The following is a 13,397-nucleotide window of genomic DNA, read 5'->3' as shown; positions in this document are numbered from 1 at the left end:
ATCGATATATTGTGATCCTTTTAGTACTGACACGTCGATATTGTGGGGGTGTAGTGGTTGTCTAGGGGTGGGGTTCTTCTTATAGACTTTAACGAGTTATGAGAAGTTCCCCTGGTCCTTATTCAGAAGGTAAATTCTGGACACTATATTATTTATTGACTAAATATATTTATGGCTACGAGCCCCCAGTCAGCAATGCCGACAGTTAAATTAAAAGAAATACAAAGATGAAATTTAAACAATAACAATTTAATAAATGAAATTTAAAAGAATTTAAAGTAATCAATGTCTCTCTTTCACCCAATGATCCCTTTGATCATCATTTGAGTTCACAGTGTGAGGAGATTTTTCCCTTCTTGAGTGCTACTCATCTAAATCTCTTCGTTCCCTTGTCTTTCTCTCCTTTCGTGATCTCCACTTCCGCTTCCTCTTCTATAATCCTTGTTCCTTGCCGTTATCTTGACTTCCGGTTCCTCTTCTAGTATCCGGAACCCTTGACGGCATCCCTTGAGGTCACCCGAAATTCACTCGGTATCTCTCACCGTCACCCGAAATTCTCTGAACTTCTCTCGTCCCCCGAAATTCTCTGAAATTCTTTCGTCCCCCGAAAGCTTCCTGTTGAAAGGTATAATGCATTAGCATAGGGTTATAAAAATCTTCCCTCACACTACGTCACTGAACTGAACCATCAGTTTAAGGCGGGACATTTGGGTCGCGCATGCGCACACATCGAAATTCCCATACACTTCCGCCGCTTACAAAAATGGCGCCATAACACAATCACACAAAGGATTCAAATATCTACATACTGAGCCCTATCAGTATATACATACAAAATATTTCAAATATGATTGTACTAAAATATTACTACGATTAGTAATATGACTATCTATATATTTATATATATTTATATATATTTCCTACACAAGCGTACCAAATCGACAATATTCACATTCAAATGGTGATGAACGGCAATTCGTTACTCAATGGCAAAATCTATCATTACGTAAACAAATTTCTTGTCTACCAAAATATAACTACGCAAAGAATTACAATATTAATTCTTATAGCGGCTAGCGAGCAATACAATTCTTCACAAATACAAATCGTCCTTTCAAAAGGGCGTAAACGTAATAATCCACGAAATAATATGCACACATATTACTAGCGAAAGAAGAGAACATTTTCGCCTCACCAATAAGGTGTACATAGTAACATTATGAATAATGATGCAACGAATCAACATCGTAATCAATCGTAAACAAAAGTACTAGCTAAAGTCATGAAAAAAATGCAAAATATTAAGGTCATAATTAACTATTCATACTTCAATACAAGTAAAATGTATACATACGACAAATTCTCTTCAATTAACAGCAGTCGTATCAAGCAGAATCAACGTAACATCAAACTCACCTGATCGAAGCTATTTCATGAATTTCCTAAATTCCGCCAATTTTTACGAATGGCTAACGGAGTGTGTGTCACTGCGACTCTTAAACACCAACTGACGAATTTCAGGCTTGTACAAGTCTTATGCCAGTTTCTCGAATCAAGTCCCACCTACAACGCATCCCGATTGGATGGCGACGGACTCTGGTCATTTGATCGAACTGTCAATCATAAAAATGTCAGTCTGTGTGTCCCATGCACTGTCCAGCCTACCATTGTCGGCTTCCGGCTCTTTGAAGTTGTCTACGTCACGTGTTCCCATGTACAAAGATTCCCGCCAGATTTCCACTCAAGAGCTCAAACAAAGACTGGGTTACGTAAGAGGATTAGCCAACTTAGGTACTTGGAAAACAAAGCTTACCTGGCTCCACTTACAGACTTATAAATACATGTATAATACAAGGGGTTGGGGTAAAACATCACATCCCCCCACGCTTGAGAATAAAATCAGGATTTTATTCACTCAAACTAAAAAAGCAAAAGTGTTACACGATATAAAGAACAAAATCAGCAAAATGAACTAAATGCTAAACTGAGTATGAACACGAAAATATAACAAATGATCTATATCATTTCGGCGCTTCTACTCATGAAATCTGCGCCTACGTTTTCAGATCCTTTCACGTATGTGATCTGCATCTGGTACTGCTGTAAAAACAGCGACCATCGCATCAATCGACCATTGGACAACTTTGCCTGCGCCAGATAGGCGAGTGGTTGGTGGTCGGTCTCCAATATGAACTTACGTCCATATAGGTATCGCTCGAACCGTGATATGCCGAACACGATTCCGAGACATTCCCTCTCCGATACTGAGTAATTCTTCTCGGCAGCAGACAACTTCCGGCTGCCGTATGCGACAGGAAAAAGCGTCTTGTCATGCTCCTGGAGCAGTACTGCTCCCAGTCCCGTGTCGCATGCATCGGTGCGCAGAACGAATTCTTTATCCAAGTCCGGTAGACGAACAACTGCGTCGGATGTAAGTCTATCCTTTAGCGTATGGAATGCGTGCTCACACGCATCTGTCCAAACGAACTTACTCGGGGTCCGTTTCTTGGTTAGGTCAGACAACGGGCCCGCAATCGCGCTGAAATTAGCGACATACCTCCGGTAATATCCGGCCAGTCCCAGGAATGACCTCACTTCCGTTTTCGTGGTGGGGCGTGCGGCGTTTCTCAACTGCTCCACCTTCGACTTCTCTGGAGACAGCGTGCCTTGGCTCAGGGTATGTCCTAAATAGTCTAATGTCCTGAAACCAAGGTGACATTTGGAAGGGCGGGCTGTCAAGCCCTCCTGACGTAGCCGCTCCAAAACGTCAGCTAACAGAGCGAGGTGTTCACCCCATGTCTCTGTAGCTAACAAGAGGTCATCCATGAAGTTGTGGACACCCCTATCGCGCAAGGGCTCCAACAACTTCCGCATCATTCTGGTAAAGACGCTGGGCGCGTTTTGTACCCCGAACGGCATCACCAACCATTGGTATGTCCCGTCGGGAGTAGCAAAAGCAAGCTTCGGTCGGTCTTCTTTCCTTACCGGAATTTGCCAATACCCCTTGGACAAATCCAGTTTGGAAAAATATTTCGCTTTCGAGACCGAAGCGAAGATATGTTCGGGGTCAGGTAGCATTTCAACTTGAAATTCTGTCACCTGATTCAGCTTCCGGTAGTCGACGCAGAACCGATGGGTGCCGTCCTTCTTCTGCACTAAGACTACTGGTGAGCTGTACGGAGAGTCGGCAGGTTCGATTACTCCCAGAGCAATCATCTGCTCGATTTCTTCCCTTACAACTTGTCGTTTCGCGTGGGGCAAGGGGTAGGGTTTACGTTGAACTGGTCGGTCGTCCACCATCTTTAACCCGAACTCGACAAGCGTCGTCCTCCCGGGTTTTTCTGTTAGCACGTCGGAATATCCGGCCAGCAAGGTCTCTATCTCGTTCCGCTGCCCTTCAGTTAACATGGGGTCACACTCCACGTCGGACGGAGTCTCGGCCCTCGTTAATGGACAGCTCGGGACAGTGTTAGCACCTTCCGTATCGCCTTCGATATCCTCGGTGACTATCGCTGCGACAACAAAATCGCTGGCGGTCTCCCTTTCCCGGTACCTCTTGAGCAAATTGGCATGGTACAATTTCTCTTTCGTCGGTAGCTGTATCCGGTAGGTTTGACCTCCGACCTTCTTGGTGACGACGTATGGACCCCTCCAGGAAACTTGCAACTTGTTGTGTTCCTGGGGAAACAACAACAACACTTTGTCCCCTACCTCAAACTGACGTGGTTTTGCGCGCTTATTGTAATTTTTCGCCTGTTGCGCCTTAGCTCGTTTGAGATTTTCTTGCGCGAGAGAACAAACCTCTTCCAGTTTGTTGCGCAAGTCCGCGACGTACTGGTAGGTAGTGCGTACTTCCTCTACAGCGTGGTCGTCTGTCCACAGCTGTCTCAGTACGGCGATTGGGCCGCGTACGGTTCTCCCGTACAAGAGTTCAAAGGGAGAGAACCCCAAACTCGCTTGCGGTACTTCCCGGTATGCAAAAAGCATGGCCGGAATATACCGGTCCCAATCCTTGGGGCGGCCTTCGCACAATTTCTTGAGCGTGTTTTTCAAGGTCCCATTAAACCGTTCGACCAATCCGTTACATTGGGGGTGATACGGTGTAGTCGTGAGGTGTTTAATCGACATGAGACGATTCACCTCCGCCATCACACGACTCATAAATTGTGTTCCTTGATCGGTCAAGATCTCGTCGGGCACTCCGACTCTTGACCAGATCGCAAACAGAGCTTCCGCGACGGTTTCCGTGTCAATGTTACGCAACGCAACGGCCTCCGGATAGCGTGTAGCATAATCGACAACCGTTAAAATATATCGATTTCCGTGCGCAGACGCGGGTTTTATCGGTCCGATTAAATCCATGGCAACACGTCTAAATGGTTCATCGATAAGGGGCGTACTCCCCAAAGGGATGGGTCGCTGATCCGTTTTCGGTGCCATTCTCTGGCATTTGTCACAGGAGAGACAGAACCGTTTTACGTCTCCCTGGACCCCTGGCCAGTAAAACTCTTTTACAAGACGGTCACGCGTCTTAGCAATTCCCATGTGTCCACCCATGAGACTCTCGTGTGCAAGTTTCAGTACTTCGCAACGCTTTTCCTTTGGCACGACGACTTGCTTGAAGTGTTCGTTGTGTTTCCTGGCGTGGCGATACAAGATTCCCTTCTTGTAGACAAACTTCACCGCGCCGTTCGGAGTTTCCCTTTCTGTTCCCGCTTCTGCGTGTTTGTGCAACTGCGCCAGAGTTGCGTCCTCCTGTTGCAGCTTCCTTAACTCCGCTGTAATAACATTACTAACCGGTGTCGATGTAACTTGGATTGGCTTTTGTTTCGGCTGGCGACTCATGGCCCTGGTTTCAACAGCACTCACTGGCATAGGTGTGCAGGTTTCGGGGTTCGGCTGGGGTAACACATAACGGCAACCCAATATGACGTCATGTGATAGCCCCTCCAAGCAATTAGCTTCAATTTTCCCCTTCACGTAATGTGAATCGAGGTCAATGACAGCTACTGGTAATGAGTCACGCGCGCAGTTCGCGTACTGAACTTCTATTACCTCCCCTGTATAGTCCTCCGGCTTGACATATTTCTTGTCGACAAGCGCGGGGACGCTGCACCCAGTGTCATACAAGATGGTGGCGCCTTCACCATTGACAGTTGCGACCGCAAGGTTGGCTGGGTTGCGACTCGCTTCCGGCACCCATTCCTTCTTAGCTACGACATTCACCTGGGTCTGCCTGCCCTTGGGACAGTCCCTGGCAAAATGCCCCAGGCGCTTGCAATTAAAACATGTCGGCGGCCCTCGCCGACTTGCAAGTCCTGGTTTCGTGGGTGAGGCCTGTCCAGGTCGATAGGCGGCAGCCCTACCTGTAGGTGCCCCTCCGACCTTCCCGTCGCCCTGACGGTTACGGACAGCCGGCTCAACCTCCCCCATACGACGCGACTCAGAGGGTCGGGGTCGGTCAGCAACCCCGGAACCTCCACTCTTCGAGTGCGCCTGCTCGTATCGCTCCGCCATGTTAGCGATCTCTTCGAGCGTCCGGTGTTCTCTTTCTGCTAAGAAAACTGTCAACTCGCGACGGTAAGTACCCAGGACATGTTCCTTGAGTATTACCTCGCGTAGCCCTTCGTACGTGCGTTCGACTTCGGCCATTTTCATCCACTTCTCAAATAAACCTCGAACACGGTTGTGGAATTGAGAGTGGGTCTCTGTTACCTTTTTCACCGAGTCCCGGAAAAGTTTCCGGTAAGTCTCGGCGGTCAACCGGTAATGGCAGAGAAGCGCCTTCTTGAGGGCAGTGTAGTCATCAGCCTCTTCTGCAGTTAAGCCGTGGTAGACTTCCCGAGCTGCACCTTGCAAAAAGGCTGAGACATTAATGGCCCAGTGCTGTTCAGGAACCTGATGAGCGCGTGCGAGTTTCTCAAACTGGACGAGAAAATCGTCAATAGCCTCCTCCCTATCATTGAAGCGTGACATGTTGATCTGGACTATCCGGTGGTCGATGAAAGGTCGGCCGGTTGTTCCAGAGCTTGTACTGGCGTCGTCCCGTCCGTTGGTCCTAGCTTCAACTCTGACCTTTTCCATCTCCAGCGTGTGAGCGAGTCTGGCTAGCTCCAGCTCTTTCTGGGCGTCTCGGTCCGCTGCTATCTTGGCTAACTCTTGGTCCGCTGCTATCTTGGCTAGTTCTCTCTGGGCTTCTCTTTCCGCTGCTTTTTCGGCCTTCCATTCCTTGATCCTTTCTTCTATAAAGGTTGCCAGGCGATCTCCCTCGTATCCAAGATCTTCCGACCCCATGGCGCGGTATTCCTTTATCATTTGTCGTTCGGTAGCCATTATACTAATGTAAAGTGATACCTTGTCTCAAAATTCAAACAATATACAGATATTTGTAATACCAGTTTAAATACTTACCTGTCGACAACAACTAGTTTCGTTCAGGTAAGATATTTGTTCGATATCTGCTTCACACGTACTGCTATGAATGGAAGATCTACAAAGCCTGCACATATGACAATAAAAATACAAGATGAGAAAATCACAAAATTTCAAATACAAAGAATGGAAAATATCTCACACTGTTCACTAATACTTCTACCAATAACTTTAAGTCCCAAAATAATATATATGTCTAATTCATATCCCGGACGAAGCGCCCACTGTGGGGGTGTAGTGGTTGTCTAGGGGTGGGGTTCTTCTTATAGACTTTAACGAGTTATGAGAAGTTCCCCTGGTCCTTATTCAGAAGGTAAATTCTGGACACTATATTATTTATTGACTAAATATATTTATGGCTACGAGCCCCCAGTCAGCAATGCCGACAGTTAAATTAAAAGAAATACAAAGATGAAATTTAAACAATAACAATTTAATAAATGAAATTTAAAAGAATTTAAAGTAATCAATGTCTCTCTTTCACCCAATGATCCCTTTGATCATCATTTGAGTTCACAGTGTGAGGAGATTTTTCCCTTCTTGAGTGCTACTCATCTAAATCTCTTCGTTCCCTTGTCTTTCTCTCCTTTCGTGATCTCCACTTCCGCTTCCTCTTCTATAATCCTTGTTCCTTGCCGTTATCTTGACTTCCGGTTCCTCTTCTAGTATCCGGAACCCTTGACGGCATCCCTTGAGGTCACCCGAAATTCACTCGGTATCTCTCACCGTCACCCGAAATTCTCTGAACTTCTCTCGTCCCCCGAAATTCTCTGAAATTCTTTCGTCCCCCGAAAGCTTCCTGTTGAAAGGTATAATGCATTAGCATAGGGTTATAAAAATCTTCCCTCACACTACGTCACTGAACTGAACCATCAGTTTAAGGCGGGACATTTGGGTCGCGCATGCGCACACATCGAAATTCCCATACACTTCCGCCGCTTACAAAAATGGCGCCATAACACAATCACACAAAGGATTCAAATATCTACATACTGAGCCCTATCAGTATATACATACAAAATATTTCAAATATGATTGTACTAAAATATTACTACGATTAGTAATATGACTATCTATATATTTATATATATTTATATATATTTCCTACACAAGCGTACCAAATCGACAATATTCACATTCAAATGGTGATGAACGGCAATCCGTTACTCAATGGCAAAATCTATCATTACGTAAACAAATTTCTTGTCTACCAAAATATAACTACGCAAAGAATTACAATATTAATTCTTATAGCGGCTAGCGAGCAATACAATTCTTCACAAATACAAATCGTCCTTTCAAAAGGGCGTAAACGTAATAATCCACGAAATAATATGCACACATATTACTAGCGAAAGAAGAGAACATTTTCGCCTCACCAATAAGGTGTACATAGTAACATTATGAATAATGATGCAACGAATCAACATCGTAATCAATCGTAAACAAAAGTACTAGCTAAAGTCATGAAAAAAATGCAAAATATTAAGGTCATAATTAACTATTCATACTTCAATACAAGTAAAATGTATACATACGACAAATTCTCTTCAATTAACAGCAGTCGTATCAAGCAGAATCAACGTAACATCAAACTCACCTGATCGAAGCTATTTCATGAATTTCCTAAATTCCGCCAATTTTTACGAATGGCTAACGGAGTGTGTGTCACTGCGACTCTTAAACACCAACTGACGAATTTCAGGCTTGTACAAGTCTTATGCCAGTTTCTCGAATCAAGTCCCACCTACAACGCATCCCGATTGGATGGCGACGGACTCTGGTCATTTGATCGAACTGTCAATCATAAAAATGTCAGTCTGTGTGTCCCCATGTACTGTCCAGCCTACCATTGTCGGCTTCCGGCTCTTTGAAGTTGTCTACGTCACGTGTTCCCATGTACAAAGATTCCCGCCAGATTTCCACTCAAGAGCTCAAACAAAGACTGGGTTACGTAAGAGGATTAGCCAACTTAGGTACTTGGAAAACAAAGCTTACCTGGCTCCACTTACAGACTTATAAATACATGTATAATACAAAGGGTTGGGGTAAAACATCACAGATATATTGGGTTTCTTTGAGTACTGGCACATCGATATATTGTGATCCTTTTAGTACTGGCACATCGATATATTAGGTTTCTTTAACTGGTTAACACATCACGAGTTCCTTTTCAAAACAATAACTACCATTTTGCGTGATGGAAAGTTATTAGCCACGAGTCGGAGATATTGAGCCCAGTTATAGATCGAAACATCTTTGGTTTATAAATTTCGAATGATAATGTATTGAAATCTATGTATTTGCATCAGTACATCAAGTTCGAGTATTTTATTCGAAAAGCTGAATTAATTCCATGTCAGAACTGATATGAGTGTTCATGATTTGAATGCTATTGTATCATATTAAAGTGTCACTGTAAAAAAAATCCCCCCCCCAAAAAAAATTTCATTGTAGTCATTACACATTTGCAGTCATATACACATATTTATTTCCACAGGTACCAGTATTTCCAATATAGAATGTTGCCACAAGATTTGCAAAAATAATTTCGGTCAAGCATGTATTTAATCTTCACTACGAAACTGACCAAAAACCGTTCTGGTGGCCTAGTGAAGGTCGGATGCCGAGGTCGTGGGTTTGATCCCCGGCCGAGCCTTACCAAAGACTTACAAAAATGGTACTAACAGATGCCTCGCTTGGCGCTCAGCATTAAGAGGCCAGTGTTAGGGCTGGTCGGCCTGGTGTCAGGATAACGTGACTGGGTGGGACATCATGCTACATGACTGCGGCATGATGCCCCAGTGCTAGACATCACTATAAACTGCTACACTGCAGACATCGTTGCGATATGACTGAAGAAGTGTTAAAGCTACGTTAAAAATCCAAATCACACACACACACACACACACACGAAACTGACCAAAGACTCGATCTTTCCTTCTTTAAGCAGTTTTCAGATTTTCAGATAAAACGCATAACTAAGTGGATAAACACAGGAAGAAATTAGCACTCATTGGAATGAAGTCTTACAAGCACAACTAAATGGAGATGATGCAAGAAAAATATGGAATCCACACAATCTTTTCTCGGTTGTTTAGTAAGACATTAAAAACGGCGTTGGAGTGCGAAAAGAACCATTTTCTCTCTAACCATAAGAATGAGCATACCCCTGAATAGACAACATGATTGGTAACTTGTATTCCTGGTTACTATGCAGATTTGGCATCACACGTTTACATGTCTCACCGGGAGGCTTGAAAATAATATCTTGAAGCAAAATTAGCTCATATTGAGATCATATAGAAAATGCCGTACACTGTTAATTTCAAGGCACGTGAGATATCTGGCCCATTTATGTCTTCATATTGTTGATATCTCATGTAAAAGGAATCTGAGAACATTAAAATACTAAGTTGAAAACAATTACTGGACCAACAAAACGGAGGAGACTCGCCAAATGTGGTCCCAATTATCATATTTCACAAAGTAAAAACAGAAAACAAAATTTATTGTGACAGATTATGAAGATAATTAGTGGACACTAATTTTAAATGTTTTTATCTCTGTCATATTTCAAATGATCACGCAGGACATTCATGTGCTCTGCACGCATCAGCGCAAGTTCTTTCAGTGTTCAACACTTCTTGTCAGTTTGTGCAGTAGTAGATAGAATGGTGAAAGTTATAACTAACAGGCAAAGAATCTAATTATAGTGATCCTATTGCATTTGTCATTTTTATGAATAGCCATTTGATACTAAAACCATGTTACAAAAACATTTTGAGCGGGATTCTACTTTTTAAATTGGCAAGAGCAACATAATTTATCTTCTTTCTAATTTATTAATCAAGTAATATAATTAGGATCGTATTTGTGGAGAGCTGTACAGAATTAAAGCGTAGAATTTATGATTGATATCACCCAACCTAGCCTTTGACGATGACATATATTGGTGTATATTTTATAATTTGCGATTTCTTTATATCTTTATTATTATTGTTTATATATTCATAAAATCAACAATATATTGTATTATTTATTTGTCTTAGAGCTTTAGTTTTTTAATGTAAAATACTAGTAGACCGCCTGACCGGGATGACGTCCGATAAAACATATACTAATGTGAGTTGTTTACACTAGCCAGAAAGGGAGCTATAAATAGTTTCATATGACTGATCATGTGGTATATTTTTGATGCTATTAGTATGGATATGTTATTTCACAGTATTTACATAATTCTTAGCATACGTATAACAGATATACTAATATGACTTTGTGAAACATTAGTTTTGTGCAGAAAAAGTTAGAATTGAGAGTAAGTTCAAGGTCACGGGTGTTACAGATGGATATCTAAGTAGGAGTAACCATGTACGGACACATGCGTGGCAATTATCTGAGTAATGTTGCGGGAAAAAACGGTGGGTATATGGTTCACTTTTCCATTATTATTTTTACCTATTTGGGTCTCACTTGTTCACCAGTTACATCTTTCGCCTATTTCATTTTATATTCACTTTTAATGCGATTTTACTGACTTTCACTTATTGTTGTACGCCGGATGTGTGTAAAAAATACATGGATAAAGAACCCGATGAACTGTTTGTCCTGCAAATATTTGACCTGCAAGTTGTCCAGCCGCTTAAGAGCTTGTCCAGCCGCTTAAGAGCTTACAAATACGAACATGTCGATGTATTACATCGTAATACGTATCAGTGGGCGGATTCTCATTCATTATTGTGCATACAGATAATTGGATCTTGCCAAATACTATTTGCACAGCATACACCTTTTTCACAGTTTTCTATGTTACACAAGATTAACTTTCTCACCAATCCAGAAACGGTGTACAATAGATTGTTAAACAGACACCTTTTCCGCTATTTAATTTGCTCTCCTATGCAAGGTGAATTTTCTTCCCGCAGCCACAAATAATGAACGGTCAATGTTTTGGATTGCAATATTTGGTAATCTACATTCCTATGCTTTGAAAAGAAATATGTACCAAATGCAACAAATTCTAAAACTAAATATTTTTTGGAGTCCTCAGATCTTGGTAGCTTGAGGCAAGTATAGTACAAGTCACATGGGTCGTGTAAACGAAAACTGTTCTTTTCAAATTTAACACTAATTTTCTTTAACCAAGGTTTATTCAGTCCTAACTATTGAATGCTGTGCACCTTAACTGTCACCAAGAAACTTCCATACGAAAATTATATATCGCTATAGACTTTTACAATGGTCACCATGTACTATACTTGGGTCAAAATAAGAGTGCGTCGAGTGGAATCGTCACAATCAAGGGTAGTACGAATTTGTTTATCAATATGTGTAGCTTTCATTGTGACATCACAGCGAGAGATATTCAATCCGGATTGCACTGGATCACACCTTTAGGTTCATTTCGTCCAAAAATGTATACCTACTTTAACATTTAATTTGTCGCATGCATCTCTTAGGGCGTCTAAATAATGACCGTCCAAAGAAATATGGATATATACGAATCAAAATGAAGCGAATACTTTCCACTTAAAGGTATGTATAATAACATTCTTAAAAATGGCATCCATTACTGAAATAGTCGGTGTTGAATGCCTACATGACCCGTGAGACGTGTACAAGAGTCACCAGCGACGAAAAGATACCTGTTTAAATTTAACTCTTGTTCATAACGGACAAGTAGAATTTAAACTGCAAATTACTTTATTGACTTTAATCTTATTGTTTGTAAGTGCAGTAATGTTGTCTTTGGACAAACAAATACAGACGTTTTTAATATATCTTTACCCAGTCATGTGATCACATGCTTCCCTTTGCCATCGGTCTCGTGGTATAGTATAGTACAGTACAGTCTTGTCAAGTTCTTTTTTTTTTTCTTCTCTCTTGGCTGTAAGTTTATAAATAGAAATATTATCCTTTCAATACATGCAATATAGTTTAATATATATTGGAATAGTTCGACTTAAATATATAAACATTTTAATATATATATATATATATATATATATATATATACGATTTATTAACAAATAGAGATAAACAGTTTTAGTAATATTAGTATTATGTATAATACACGCTTATTAGAAGAAAAGAAAATAAATTACAAAAAAAAAAAAAAAAAAAAAAATTACAAAGATAAATGTAATCAACATATATACTAGTATAATCTTTATAGCTGTTAAAGTGGTTATCAGAACTCAATTTATTTAATAAAAATATGATAAAAATATGGTGTGCATTACGGTTACTATCAAGTATTTTATAAATAATTAATCAAGTATTTTATAAATAATTAATCATATTATATTGATAATTAATTAAAAATTCAATTTCATTTTTTAAAGAATTAGTAAACTTATTTTTATGTTATTAGATTATACTTTTACCAATTAAGATTTTCTGCAAAGTAAAATAATATGAAATATTCATATCTAATTGTAAACAGGGGACATAATTCAGAAAAAATAAAAAAAAAAAAAAAAAAAAAAAATAAAAAAATAAAAAAAAAAAATTAATAAAAAATTACTAAATGTCATATAGTGTTTTAGAATTTAGACCTTTTGGATATACCGTGTTAAGACGGTGAATCCAATAGGTTTCCTTTAGTAGACGTTCCATTTCAGAATCAGCTTTAACAATAGGTTGGAAGGAGAAATCTTGCAATGTATGGGAATTTTTGTTAAAATGTGCGGCAACATGAGATGAAAATGGTTGATCGATATAATTTTTTATATCTGATCTATGTTGGTTCATACGTTTAGATATTTGTTGACTGGTTTGTCCAACATATTGGATGCCACATTTTTTGCACGTTATCAAATAAATAACATTTGATGTTGCACAATTAATGTCACAACGCATATTAAAAGTTTCTTTCGTATTATTACTATTGAAAGAAGTATTTTCATTAATAAATGAACAGTGTGAACATCTAGGTCTATTACATTTAGTTGATGATCCTATTT

At 40.5% G+C, this 13,397-nt stretch overlaps 1 protein-coding gene across 2 annotated transcripts in view; it reads left to right on the top strand.

Annotated features, from left to right (window-relative positions):
• LOC149790754 (putative methyltransferase DDB_G0268948) overlaps window positions 1-13,397 on the top strand; it is a 39,710-nt gene that overhangs the window by 2,913 nt on the left and 23,400 nt on the right. Inside the window, exon 1 of one of the 2 annotated variants that reach the window (XM_089972820.1) lies at window positions 11,844-11,967. The exons of the other annotated variant lie outside the window; for it this stretch is intronic. The gene's annotated coding sequence lies outside the window, so the exon portion shown is untranslated. Of the gene's footprint in view, window positions 1-11,843; window positions 11,968-13,397 lie in introns of those variants that run through there. 2 annotated transcript variants of the gene reach the window in all.

This window comes from Sinohyriopsis cumingii, chromosome 10, assembly GCF_028554795.1.
Source record: "Sinohyriopsis cumingii isolate HCF-2022 chromosome 10, ASM2855479v2, whole genome shotgun sequence".
Lineage (NCBI taxonomy): Eukaryota > Metazoa > Mollusca > Bivalvia > Unionida > Unionidae > Sinohyriopsis > Sinohyriopsis cumingii.
Note: the sequence above shows the minus strand (reverse complement) of the source record. Positions and strands in the feature narration are given on the sequence as shown.